General features: G+C 38.9%; 1 pseudogene; it reads right to left on the minus strand.

Moving 5' to 3' along the window:
- Positions 1 to 13,271: 13,271 nt before the first annotated feature.
- LOC127157519 (Ig kappa chain V region K16-167-like) lies at positions 13,272 to 13,780 on the minus strand (annotated as a pseudogene).
- Between the last annotated feature and the right edge of the window lie 937 nt (positions 13,781 to 14,717).

Genomic DNA, 14,717 nt, shown 5'->3' on the forward strand with positions numbered 1-14,717 from the left:
GATGCCGGAGCAGGGATGTAAGCCTAGGCAGTAGGGCTGGGCGATATGGGCAAAAAATTCTCACAATAAATGTCAAATCTTTATTTCTTTCAAGTTTCATGTCAGATTTTTGCTCCAAAGTGAAAGTTGTAGAAACCAGACCATCAATTTTCCTTAACAAAATAAATATCTAGATAGAAATATTAATTTCTGCATGTTCTAATGAGTTATATTGTTTCAAATCAAGAAACAGGTTTGGGTTGTCTTATAATGATAATGGTGATGATGATGATAATAATAATAATAATAATAATAATATCACTTTTTTGTCTCTTAGAAATGCACATTTGATAGTAGCTTGAGGATGCATAGATAAACTTTGCAGTCCACTGACTTCTTGCTGTTGCTATGGCAATTATCAGCTGCTTTGTTTAAAAAAAAAAAAAGTACATTAAAGCTAAAATACACAACCTGAGTGATGACAACATTTTTTATATATATATATATATATATATATATATATATATATATAATTAATATATATTATTCTCTCTGTTTATTTCTTAAATATTTTTGTACTTCTGGTAACTATTAATCCATAAATCGTGTATTATTGAAATGATTTTTGTATGTTTCGTACATACTGTAATCTTTGTTTGTTATTATTGAAATAAAATAAAAAAATATGACGGCACAGAATAACGTTCTAAATAAATCTTTGCTCTCTAGAAACCAGTTTCGGTTGAAATTCCTATTTTAAGTGCAAGTATTAGCATTATAAATGCTAAATACCAACATATAAGACAACTGAGAATGTTAGACAATAAATATAAAAGCTTTACAATAAACTTTTTTGCAGTATTGTCTTATGTTAATGTCCGTTAAAGCATGACTGTAAACAAAAAAATATGATTATGTAAAAAAATTAAAACAGCCACTGTCTCCATTTCTTTTTTGATTAGTTATGACAGAAACAGCAATACTTAATGTTCTGTAAGATCATCATGTTTGTAGTGTGTTCCAGGGATTAAAACGTACAATATAATGTATAAATGCAATATATATTTCAGACCTATAATAGTAACTAATAATAATAATGGTAAAGTGTAACGTTGCATAAAATGAAAATAGCAGGCTAAACTGCCTCAAATGTATAATTAATGGCTGGATTCCACAACTGATAACATAAAACAAATATAATAATACAATACAACATTTACTGTAGTAGTCATAAAATTTACTGATTTAAGAAATTTTCTATTGCGTTTCTGATTTGGCTGTGAGATTCGCCAATTAAGTGCGTAAAATTGTGATGGATTGTAATCCATCAAAAAAAAACAAAAAACAAAAAACAAACAAACAAACAAAAAAAAAACCTAACCATGAGTGACTTTTTACACTTTTTGTGTCACACACTACTTTCCTGCAGTCATTGCACTCATTTATTTCCACTTTGACTCTTTCGTTGTCATTCTGTCTGCTTCTGTGCTGTTGTCCAGTTGGCATTTTCAGTCCGAAATGGCGGCTGCGCTACCGAAGCGCCATCTAGTGGCTGTTACCAAAAAAGCATCAGAGTTTCGCCTCTTGGTATTCTATACTCTTTGATGCATCTTCTCTAGTGAGCTCGCGCAGTGCAGCAGTGTTAACTTTGGTCCGATCCGATTAAAGGTCCGTGTGGCGTGATTCAAATGAGCCGTGCTGTTTCGTTCCGCTTTTGGCACATAAAGATTATATCGAACATTTATCGAACTCTTCATATCATTTTATCGATTTTATCGAATAGGCGGATTGACCATATGGGCAATTGGGCAAGTGCCCCGGGGGCATGACCATGTCCAGGGGGGGCACCACACAAATAAATTTTCTCTGGTAAGACAACTGATTTTCGGTTCAAATCCTCATAAAACTGTGTAGCTATATACAGTGCTTAAAAAAACTTATTAGACCACCTGTCAAAAACTTTTTTAGAACATAAAATTATATTGTCATTTATTAGGCAAATAACAAACTACTAAATTGTCTTTATTCACACATAATTACCAAAAAACTAATAAACCAAATAAATATTTTATTTTTAGAACCACTAGAACCAATACTCTGACTAAAGATCTTACACAAACTGGTGGATTAACCATTATAGAAACATTAAACATGATTTTGGTAATCACCAGTACTTAGGTTGGGGCAGCTGTGGCACAAACCTTACATTGGGTGGGGGTCCAATAAATTTGTTAAGCGCAGTCAGGGATGGGCAGTATTTCGAAAACATGTATTTAAAATACAAAATACTATTTTGTATTTTGTATTTAACATAGTATTAATAATAAACTAATAGTATCCTGTTGTTATACGATAGATAGATAGATAGATAGATAGATAAATAAATAAATATGATTTTATAGTCATAAACACAAGCATGCTTTGTATGTCTTATACAATACAAAGCCATTTTATGTCTGGGAAACTAATGTATTATTGTGAAGCACGTCATAAACATCTATTCGTGAACAGAGTATATGACAGTAGTTTTGCCTAAACAATCTTAGACTCTATCATTCAGTGTTACAGTGTAAAAACTATTACTTTTATATCGCATGATTTTATTTTATAGAACATTAAAAACGTCCTGACGTCGTAATACTTTTTGATGCAGTGAAATGAAACACACTTCATAACGTTTCACTTGATTGCACATGTAGTCAGGACTTAGTTTGGAAAAAATCTAACTACTATAATGTCTACAAGTTATATCACAGTAACACAACAACTAACGTAAGTAGGCTAATAAAAGAAAGACTTACTCTTTCTGTGGATCTCGCCGTGCGTCGCATCGCGCTCTTCCTCTGAGGGAAATATAAATCTTTCTCCTCACAGCGCGTCTTCTTCCAGTAACAAGATGCAGTAGCCGAGATGAACAATGAAGTGAATCTCCCGCTTTGTTTACACTGATGTGGGCGGTTCGCCGCTTGCGCCTCCACGTGGCTGATTATAATAACAAACCGAACGTAGCTCGTGGGCGTGATCAAATTAAAAATAATTAGGTCTAACAAGAAAGACTGGACATGAGGTTGGTTTCATACAGATTACTTTAACACATGATATTTGTTTTCGATAAGACTTACTTCATTTAAAAGTAGACATATCAGGCTTTCTATAGATATCTCTCTCACGTCTCTGTGTGGAGTATTCGCTGAGTTTTAGTTCATTTTAGTGACGCATTTCTTAATGACCATCACAGAAAACAACGCGGCAGACTGCACACCCTGATGTTTGCTTTATTTCACAAAACCACAGTATGTTGTTGTTATTATGAGTGTACACAAATAAAAGTGAATTCCTTACAGATTCCATTGATGTATTGCTCTTATCTGTACGATCAGAAATGACGGAGAAATTGAAGTTCTTTTTGGCGTTATCAGAAAAACGGCCACAAACCACGCCGGCGCGTTTTTTGACCCCAGAGGGTTAAGCGACAGAAATTTAAGCTCGACTGAAACCAGCGGCTCGAAGGGGGGTCCCCGCAGGCCCTGAAGGGCGACGGAGAGATCCCAAGAGGGTACAAGGTGCGGTCTAGGGGGATTAACCCTTCTCGCACCTCTGAGGAACCTCACGACCAGTTGATGCTTCCCAATGGATTTTGCTCCATCGACTGCATCGTGATATGCCGCAATGGCAGCGACATACACTTTGAGAGTCGAAGGGGACAGCCTGTGCTCCAACTTCTCTTGCAGAAAGGAAAGCACCACTGCAATCGGGCATCTCTGTGGGTCCTCACCACGGGAGGCACACCAGTCAACGAAGAGACCCCACCTCAGTGCATAGGCCTGCCTCATGGAGGGAGCTCTAGACTGAGTGATAGTTTCTATCACGACCTGTGGAAGGCCAGAGAGGTCTACCGTGTCCCGTCCAGAAACCACACGTGTAGGTTCCAGAGGTCAGGACGCGGGTGCCAGATTGTGCCCATCCCCTGAGAAAGAAGGTCCTTCCTCAGGGGAATCTTCCAGGGAGGGGCTGCCGCGAGGAGCGTGAGGTCGACAAACCAGGTCTGGGTGGGCCAGTACGGCGTAACCAGCAGAACCTGCTCCCTGTCCTCCCTGATCTTGCACAGGGTCTGTGCAAGGAGGCTCACTGGGGGAAACGTGTACTTGGGCCCCGAAGGCCAGCTGTGTGCCAGTGCGTCCCTGCCGAGGGGAGCCTTGTTGAGGGAGTAATAGAGCTGGCAATGGAAGGACTCTGGGGAGGCAAACAGATCTATCTTGGCCTCGCAGAATCGACTCCAAATCAGCTGGACTGTCTGGGGGTGGAGTCGCCATTCTCCAGGATGGGTGGGCTGCCGTGAGAGCTGATCGGCTGCACGGTTGAGCTCTCCTGGTATGTGAACGGTTATGTTCTGTCTTGTGTCTGAATAGTTTCAGACAGTTCAGCACCGACTGCGTGCGCTCGTTGGTGAGGCAGGCTGTCATGTTGACCAAGTCTAGCTCCAAGCCGGGAGCTGGGGAGAGTTTGCTCTTCTCTCGGTTGACCCGAAGGCCCAGATGGCTGAGGTGTCGGAGCACCAGGTCCCTGTGTTCGCACAACAGATCTCGCGAGTGAGCTATGATGAGCCAGTCGTCGAAATAGTTGAGAATGCGAATGCCCTTCTGCCACAGGGGGGTAAGGGCGCCCTCCGCGACCTTCGTGAAGACGCAGGGAGACAGGGACAGGCCAATTGGGAGAACCTTGTACTGATACGCTTGACCCTCGAAGGGAAACCATAGGAAGGGTCTGTGTCGAGGCAATATCGAGACGTGAAAGTAGGCGTCCTTCAGGTCGATGGCTGCAAACCAATCCTGATGTCGAACGCAAGAAAGAATGCGTTTGCAAGTGAGGGGACCGATTCAAAACTCGAAGATCCAGAATCGGTCGTAACCCATCGCTCTTCTTGGGCACGATGAAGTAGGGGACTGTAGAACCCTGACTTCATCTCGGCTGGAGGGACAGGCTCGATTGTGTCTTTCGCCAGCAAGACAGCAATCTCTGCACGCAAAACAGAGGCATCTGTGTCCGAGCGGACAGAATTGAAGAGGACGCCCCTGAACTTTGGCGGACGCCTGGTGAACTGAATCGCATAGCCGAGACGTACCGTCCGGATCAACCACCGGGAAGGGCTGGGGAGCTCTAGCCAGGCCCCCAGTCTGACCGCAAGTGGGATCAGCGGAGCGTTGACTGACGTGACCGCGGTGGGGCAGCCTGCGGGAAGGGAAAGGGGACTGATCCCAGAAGGAAAAACGTCCTGGAGAAAAGTCTGGCTGCACTGGGCAGCGCTTACCTTCTTCCCAGGTTCCCGCGCTGGCGAATGTGTGCTCCGGGTCTGAACTCGAGGAAGCATAGCGTCGCTCAGGAACAGATCCCGGGGCACTAGACCCAGAGATGTGGAAAATTGCTCTTTCTGTGAGTGGGTGGGTGACCTGCGGGTTTTAGTAGCCGAATCCTGAGCAGCGGGCGGCGCCGCTCCCCTGCGACGGCCTCGACGTCTGAATGCGAGGGCCGCATCGTGGGCTTCAGCCGGAGACGGAGTAGGTTTGGGAGCCACAGGGGGGCGCCCTCGGCGACGAGCAGTCTGAGGCTGGGCACCCGGGGACTTCCTGGTAGTCTCTCGACGGGGCAGGATGTGTTTGATAGCCTCAGTCTGCTTCTGAACTGCCGAGAACTGCTGGGCAAAGTCCTCGACAGTGTCGCCGAAGAGGCCGGCCTGGGAGACGGGAGCGTCGAGAAAGCGTGCTTTGTCGACATCTGCCATCTGCGTTAGGTTCAGCCACAGGTGGCGCTCCTGGACCACAAGCGTGGACATCACCTGACCAAGGGACCGCGCCGTGACTTTGGTTGCCCGGAGAGCGAAGTCAGTCGCTGCACGCATAACCTGCATAACCGCTTGGTCAGGACTACCCTTGTGCAGTTCTTTCAATGCCTTGGCCTGGTAGACCTGCAGGGTGGCCATGGCATGCAGGGCAGTGGCGGCCTGGCCCGCAGCACAGTAGGCCCTGCCAGCGAGAGCTGACGAAAGCCTACAGGCCTTGGATGGGAGGCACGGATGGCCCCGCCAGGTGGCGGTGTCTCGCGGGCATAAATGCACCGCAACCGCACGCTCAACCTGAGGGACCCCCGCGTAACCCTCGGCCGCCCCGCCGTCTGCCTCGAACGGGGCAGCGACCACGGAGGGGCGCTGTCCAGCCGAAACATCCGCCTCATCTGCCGACTGTTCCCCCTCTGATGCTGAGATAGGCCAATGAAATGTTTTTTGAACTGAAAAGGGCTATGAGTGGGGATATTTCCTTTGGCACGGATCTGGCCCAAACCTACAGCTAAAGTGTGGCCCAGATTAGTATTTGTTCGCCTGCCTAAAATTGGCCCATATGTTTTTAGCCAGAACTGAACCAAACCAGAGCCATAACTCCGCCTATCAGGAGCCAAGTAATACATTTGTGTATTATGTGGCCCATATATGGACCTTATGTTTCATTTTAGTAAGGCTGAGTTCTGTTAAGACCTCACTGCCCTAATGTGGCCCACATGTGGCTGACTGTATGTGTAAAATTCATGATCACTAGAGAGTAAATCACACACTCAACAACAAAAATGTAAATAAAATAATTTACTTTTGTCAGTGCAGGTCAAATGCGCTTAACAGTTACTCAGAATTGAGTTAGAAAAGTTCTTAGAAATATATAACACATATTTATCATTACAATTTGAGTTGAAATCAATTTTTAAGATTATTCAACATATATACTTTTAACATTAAAAAATAAAATTATGAAATGGACAAATCTGAGTTGGAATCCATTTTTAATAATAGTCAACAGATATACATTTAGCATATATATATATATATATATATATATATATATATATATATATAATGCTAAATATAATGGACAAATTTGAGTTGGAACCAGTTTTTAAGAACAAATAACATTAAACTTGAGTGTTGAGAAGTGTTGAGAAGAGAGGTGTTGCTTGAAAGTGTGTTGGTGTTAGTAATGCTGCAAACTGTCTAATGGTGGTCAGAAATGCACTGTTGTTTATTCATTCACTCTTTACTCCCACCATCTCAGTCTCCAGACAGATGCAGCCACTTTATAAAGTTAATTTCAATGTCTTTATCTGAAGCCCTTCCAGTCAGGGGATTCTGCCTGACAGCATACAGTGAAGAGAAATTTAATATTTATTATTAGTAGTACAACCTGAAAGGTAGACCTGCAGGATTACACTAAAAATCTAAATGCTCAACAGTGTGGGATAACCAAATACATGTAATCTGGATAATATAATCAAGTTGTTACATTTTCAAATACATTTTTTAAACTATACTTACTTTTTTACTTATCACATATTATTCACACAATGACATTATTCATGATTATCTCATGAATTATTTTTCCATCTTTACAATTTTCTATCCTACTGCTAATATAAAGTCTTCAAGTTTTGTGGACATTCACACAAACACCATTTACTAGGCTATACTTACCTCCTCGGCATACAGCATTTGACTTGATACAAAAATTATTTCAATTTTCTAAGTATTTTCTCAACATTGTGTAGTGTGAAGTATGGTGTAGCGGTCACCCATTGGCTATGTGTGTTAGGCCGACCTATAAGGAAGCGGAAGAGGGTATTTAAGTGAATCAGATGTGTGGTGGGACATGCGTGATTGTAATACCCGCCCCTTTCAGGCTTTGGTGAATGGGCTCGATAGTTGCAGGAAGAGATCAGGTAGCGTGCTAACCATTCGAGTCGTTAAGGCTGGCTAAGTTGGGGTTAGCTGGTTGCTCATACTGAGTCTGTGATATCTGGCGTTCAGGAATGTCAGCGCATCAGAGTGTTCACTACGTAAGGAAATTGTCTGTTTCATGCAGAGAATGCTGTGTACTGTGAAGTTAATGTGACCGGGCATTCTGCAGTGGTCTGGGCAGTGCTGTTGTTTTGCCCTGTTGTTTTTCATCTGTCTTGTGCTTCACTGCTCCTGATAAGTCTGAGTGTTGTCGGTTACTCTTATAATTGTGTTGGCTCCGCTTGTGAGTCTGAACAATTGCTTTGTTTTGTTGTGTCATTACTAATTTGTTTGGTGGAATCAATTTTCTTTTCTTTTGCCTTTTTTCAGTTTTTTTTTTTTTTTTTTTTTTTGTATTTTTATTGTCAAGGTGTTTGTTTTCACTAACTTATTTTGAATCTTGGTTTATTTCCATTTTGTACTGTTTGTTTATCTAATTAATCTGGGATAATTTGTTTTCTTGTTAATTTTGTGCAAGTGTATTGGAGCCATTTGTACCGGATTTTGTTTTTCTTGTTTTTTTCTATTAGAAATATTTGTTGTTAATTGGTCTTGAATTACTTGTATTGGTTGTTTTTTTATTTTGTTTTTGTTTAACTGACTTGTGTTTCTATGCAGCAGCTGAGGGCCACTTGTGTGGGTTTCCTGGTGCCGTGGTAGTGGGAGAGTCCCGTCACCTGAGTGTAGTGTCTCACTGGTGTGGTTGAGTGTGAGTATTGGGTGTGGGATTCAGTCTTTTTGAGGTTTGATTTGTCTTGGCAGGGTTGCCTGAATCAGTTGTCCCTCAGCCCTGCATGGTGTGATATAGTTTGTTGAGCATTGTATTATTTTTTTTTTTTTGCTTTTTGTTGTTCATTGTTGTCATTTGCATTTGGCTCAATTGTACTCCAACTTATATTGTTGTTTTCTTCTTTGTTTTTTTGTTTATTCTGTAATTACAAGCTTTGTGTACCACTTGTAGTAGTATAAGTGTGGGGAGTCTGATGTTTCAGTGAGGGAATGGGTATTTTTATTATAGTATTTCTTGATTTTATTAGACTGAATAAAAGTGCTTTTATGGGAAACTTACGTCTCTGACCATTTTTTTCAAATAACAAACTGGCGTGACCTTTGGAGAAAATCTAACTTCCGTTCCTGGGGTAACAGGCCCTAGGTGGCGTACTCGACATTTCAAGTTATTTGTTTGACTTTGTCAATTAGTCCCTTTGGGCCACAATTGCATCAAGTACTGATGAATGATATAGTTAATGTCTCTGGTTTGGTTCAGTTCTGGCTAAAACAAATGGGCCAATTTTGGGCCGTCAAACAAATAACCTGGGCCACATTTTATCTGTAGATTACGGCCAGATCCGGGCCAAAGGAAATCTGCTAACTGGGACATCTATAAAAAGCTTGACATGTCTACTTTTAAATGAAGTAAGCCTCTCGAAAACAAATATCCTGTGTTAAAGTAATCTGTATGAAACCAATGCCATGCCCAGTCTTTCTCGTCAGACCTAATTATTTTTAATTTGATCACACGTTATTGCAGGCTCTTACATTAGGTCATTTGAGATCAAATGACCATTCAACAACAAAAATATGTTTATATATATTCATGTTTATTATAAATTCAACATTGTCGATCATTTGAGTTTTTTGAAAACCACTTAAAATTGTTAAAAACAAACGGGACTATGAAACCAAACATTTTAAAATCGGGATTACTATGTTACATCTAGCCCATTTTAAGAAATGTAATAATTTTTCTAATGGCTTCGACTGTTATCTTTTATGTCAAGACAGTCTGTATGTTTTACCACACCACAGAGCAGTGGAAAACAATGAAAACGTGAAAAATGCTTTATAAATGTTTTCACAAATCAATCTCTATCATTTTGCATTAACCCTGCATAAATCTGTTACGCAAACACCACGTTCAACAAAGTGAAATTATCTAACTCTGCGCTTTTTTCAATTAAACAAAATTCCAACCTTTGGAATCGACTCTCAGCTGCATCCTCCGGAGGTCACACTTGAAGGCTGCACACGTCATCGGGGAGGACTCATTTAAGAAAAGTAACTCATTTAAGTAAATTGCAACGTAAAAAATTAATTATAGTATTTTACACCTCACAAGGATTAACAGTCAATTTTATTTTGATTACTTTTCTTAAATAAGACATACTTAATGATGTGTGCAGCCTTCAAATGCGATCTCTAGAGGATGCAGCCTTTCAAATAAGACGCAGCTTCTCAGAACAGCATGTCACTCCACAGAGAGAAGAGAGGGGCGGGGCAGCGCCTGTTTGCATTTAAAGGAACAATCCCTCAGAATGGGATGATTTTTGCAGAGCTCATTTTGACAAGGTAAAAAGGGTGTTGTTTTACACTACTATTGAGAATTTTTAACCAAAGTATATTATAGACTTTCATTAAGACTCTAAAGAATCATATCAACCTGTGGAAAATGGGCATCCGATGACCCCTTTAAACGAGAAGTCCACTTCCAAAACAAAGATTCACATATAATGTACTCACCCCCTTGTCATCCAAGATGTTCATGTCTTTCTTACTTCAGTCGTAAAGAAATAGTTTTTTAAAGGGAAAACATTTCAGCATTTTTGTACATATAATGGACTGGTATGGTGCCCTGATTTTGAACTTCCAAAATGCAGTTTAAATGCAGCTCAAAACGATCCCAAATGTGGTTGTAAATGATCCCAGCTGAGGAAGAAGGGTCTTATCTAGCAAAATGATCAGTTAGTTTCATAAAAATAATATTTTGCCCATTTTGCCCTGCTCTCCTTGAACTCTGTGTATTCTGACTCAAGACAGTTGGGGAATGTTGAAAAACTCTGATTGTATTTTGTCCCTCAACTTCAAAAATCATTTCAAAATGATCCTACATTGCTGCAGAAGTACCGACACAGTCTTTGAAAAGTAAACATGCAAAGAAGATCAAACACCCTTAACAAAAAAGGTAAAACAGCGATATAGGGTGATTTTGAAGTTAAGGGAGAATATGGGATGGGAGTTTTTCGACATACCCTAACTGTTATAAACCAGGGGAAAAACAGTCCAGGCAGAGTAAGACAAGACGAGCGTTTGACATTAAAAAGTATATAAATTGTATAATTTTTATGAAAATAACCAAACGTTTCGCTAGATAAGACCCTTCTTTCTTGGCTGGGATCATTTACAACCGCATTTGGGATCATTTGAAGCCGCATTTAAACTGCATTTTGGAAGTTCAAAATTGGGGGACCATATCAGCCCATTATATGGAGAAAAATGCTGAAATGTTTTCCTCAAAAAACATAATTTCTTTACGACTGAAGAAAGAAAGACATGAACATCTTGGATGACAAGGGGGTGAGTACATTATATGTGAATCTTTGTTTTGGAAGTGGACTTCTCCATTAAACAAGCATTTTAAATTTATTTTGTCTTGTTTTAAAAAAGTATACTTATGTTTATGTATTGACTAATATATTAAAGCACATTTAAAATGATTCATTTTAATTTCAGCTGAAGTGTGTTGTCTTAAAAATACATTTGTTAATGTATTTTAAATGTATGTCTAATAAATAAAGGATGTTTATAATATTATGAAGTACTCTGGTAATTTAAATTAAATTAAACAAAATATTCTAAATGAATGCCCATTAAAAATAATTTAAACAATATTGATATAATTTCAATTCAATAAAAATACATTTAATTTTTTACCAGACTACTTATTAAAAATACACTAGAGTGTGTTTAATTAAAACTATATGTATATATGTATATATATATATATATATCCATGACAGCTCTTGGAAGATATTATCATGGTAATGGATACGACAATGTTAATGTATTTGGTCTTGGTGGAATAGATCTGCTACGCTGCTGCTGAATTGCTGCTGCTGTTGGTTATTGCTGTAGTTGTAGAGTATTGCTGCTGCTGCTGCTCCAAGCAAGTAAAGGAACTTGCTACTGCCAAAGCATACAGCGATATGGTGCTGTGAGTAAGACATAACCTGCAGTAGATCTATACAGGTGGAGCTGGGGCAGATGAAGGGTTTCACAGGAACTGTTGCGAAAGGCTCGAGTGAATGGCAACCAGCCATTTAAAGATAAAGGTGCAAACTCATTGGCTGCGTACGCGACATGAACCAATCATGTGCCAAGTTGTATAAGACTGTAAATATCATTAGTTACATTAACACCTGTCAGCCTGTACCATTTAGAGTTTCATGAAAGAGCTAGGCATATTTTAGGTCAGATTAATACACTGCTTATCATTCCATTCGGCACGTTAAGCATATTTCAAAGACAAAAGCCGTTATGAACATACATATAAAGAGCTCCCACTTTGGTGGGTCAATATACATTTAAACTATAACACATTTGAAATCAATTACAAATATAAAATGCACTTAGGTTTTTGAAAACATTTAATTGACACTCAAGTGCATTTTTTAAGTATAATGTATAACATACACTTTATAAAAGTTTCTGAAGTTGCTGAAAATGCTGAAGTGCACTTTTTTTTTTTCACAAGGAAATGCACACTATAGGTGAAGATGTCCACTTAAGATGCAGAGTGCACTTAACGCAGAGAAATGAGTTTAGGACGTACAAAATAATTATGCATTGTCAAGTGTATTTTATGGAAGTAAATGGCAACATTTGCAAATTGTGGTTTGTAGTAGGTATCAAACTCTCAACTTCCCATTGTTATGTTTTATTGTTTTATTGATCTTCACATTGGCAGACAGGTCAGAAATCTTGAATTAATTAATAATTAATGAATTAATGAATTGTGAAAATAAATGTGTTACAGTCATTTATCATTAATCTGTATTGTTATTAGTTGTGTTAATTGTTCTATGTTTTGAGCGTGAATTAGATAACCCCATGCTGAAGGTGTTTTTCAAGTTTTAAGTTGTTTTGCTGTTTTCTTTTATCCCATAACATTTAAGTCAACATTTTTGTCATGACAAAAACATTTTTGTCATGGCCGCACCACGACTGAGTGTGACATTGCTTTTACATAACATTTCAATAAGCAATGAAAAGAAAAGCAAAGAAATGTCTACAGACTAGCTTCCAGTTCAGCTTCCATTTCTTTTCTACAATCACTGCTAAAAGAAACCTCTCCAAGTTTAATGAGAAAGAAAACAGCAATGTCAAAAATCTAAATCTCCACCTCTGTTTCCACTGTTTTCATACTCTGATCTGAAAAACAAGAGGAGTGACACAAAAACTAAACTGACTGAGCACTAAATGCAATTAAAGATAAAATAATCTACAGTACATACAAACTGTTTGCTATATTTAGTAAATAAACTAATATTTAAAGTAAATAAATTAATATTTAAAGTCATCAAAAATTTTGTCATTGCATTGTTTGTGCCATGCGCCATATATCAGCAGCTGCAGTATCTCTCATCTGTATCAGTGCAGTCACTGTGTCTCTGACTGATGGAGGTTTTTGTACGACTCTTTATCACTGTGTGAACACAGCTTTACTGTTGATCCAGTGTATACTCATACAGTAATAATCTCCTGCATCTTCAGTCTGGACTCCACTGATGTTCAGAGTAAAATCACTTCCATAGTCAGATCCACTGCCACTGAATCTAGATGGAGTTCCTGAATAAAGTCTATTTATGTCATAAATCGAAGTTTAGGAGTATCTCCAAATTTCTGCTGATACCAAGACACACAGTTACTACAGCCAGAAACCAGCTGACTGGTTTTACAGCTAATCGTAACAGTTTCTCCTTGTTTGATGGATTTTCTGAGTCACTGTCACTTGTCTCCAGATCTCTGAAATAAGACATTTTAGACATTTAGTGGTTCTTGGACTGTACATTAGATGTGTATAATGTAATTTAGTACAAAATACCTACCCTGAATGCAGAGTGTCAGAGTCCAGATGAGGATGATGATGTTGTTCATTGTTGTTGTTTTGTCTTGTGTGATGATGAAGATTCTGTTCTGTTCTGCTCTCAGTCATGAAGTGTTAAACTCACAGCACTATAAACACTCTCAGAGCACTGAAGCATGTACTGACAATGCAAAGAAGTGGGCAGGATTTACAACAGCTTGAGCTGCTACAAGACTAATAAACTTTATGAATAATGGTTTACTTTCAGAGTAAAAGTTTTAAACCATTTACTGCTAATTACACATTAATAATTGTAAAATATGTTTTTTGTTCATTTGTTGTTGTCAGGGTTATAGTCTGTTTTGGTTTTGCTTTATTTCCTCTGCCTGTTTCTTATAGGTTCCAGTTTTTCCCTCTAGTTCAGTGGTTCTCAACCTTTTTTGGGCCAGCGCCCCCCTACCCATTATCCAGGCCCCTCACCGCCCCCATCAAATAAATCATAGTCTAATTGTCCTCACTGAATATTAAAGTTGATTATTATTATTTTGTGTTTATAATGAGGACTGATATTGTATTTACAGTAATTCAAATGTATGGGGTTATTATGATTTTTAGGAAATTACTTTATTTCAAGGATGCATTGAATTGATCAAAAAAGACAGTGAAGTACTTTTTTACAGTAAATTATTTTAAAATAAGTGTAATAACATTAATTTACAGAGTTTTTGAGCATGTTGGTGGTTTTCATTGCTATAGCTTCAGTGTTGTTGAGATGCGGATATATCTTGTTGCCCCAAATTTAAAAAGACTAAATAAAAATTACATAGTGGACATTGTTATTTTGGTGAGTAAATCCCACATTTACACATAAACCCTACTTTACTATATTTCATAGATTTTGTGAGAATATTTCAAAGTTTACCTAAGAAAAACTAAGTACAACCCTACTTCTAGAAAAGTTGGGACATTTAGTAAAATGATAAGATCTGTGATTTGTTCATTCTATTTTACGTTTATTTAATTGACAAAAGTACAAAGAAAAGATTTCCAAAGTTTTCACTG

This window comes from Labeo rohita, unplaced genomic scaffold (genome assembly GCF_022985175.1).
Source record: "Labeo rohita strain BAU-BD-2019 unplaced genomic scaffold, IGBB_LRoh.1.0 scaffold_110, whole genome shotgun sequence".
Classification (NCBI taxonomy): Eukaryota; Metazoa; Chordata; class Actinopteri; order Cypriniformes; family Cyprinidae; genus Labeo; species Labeo rohita.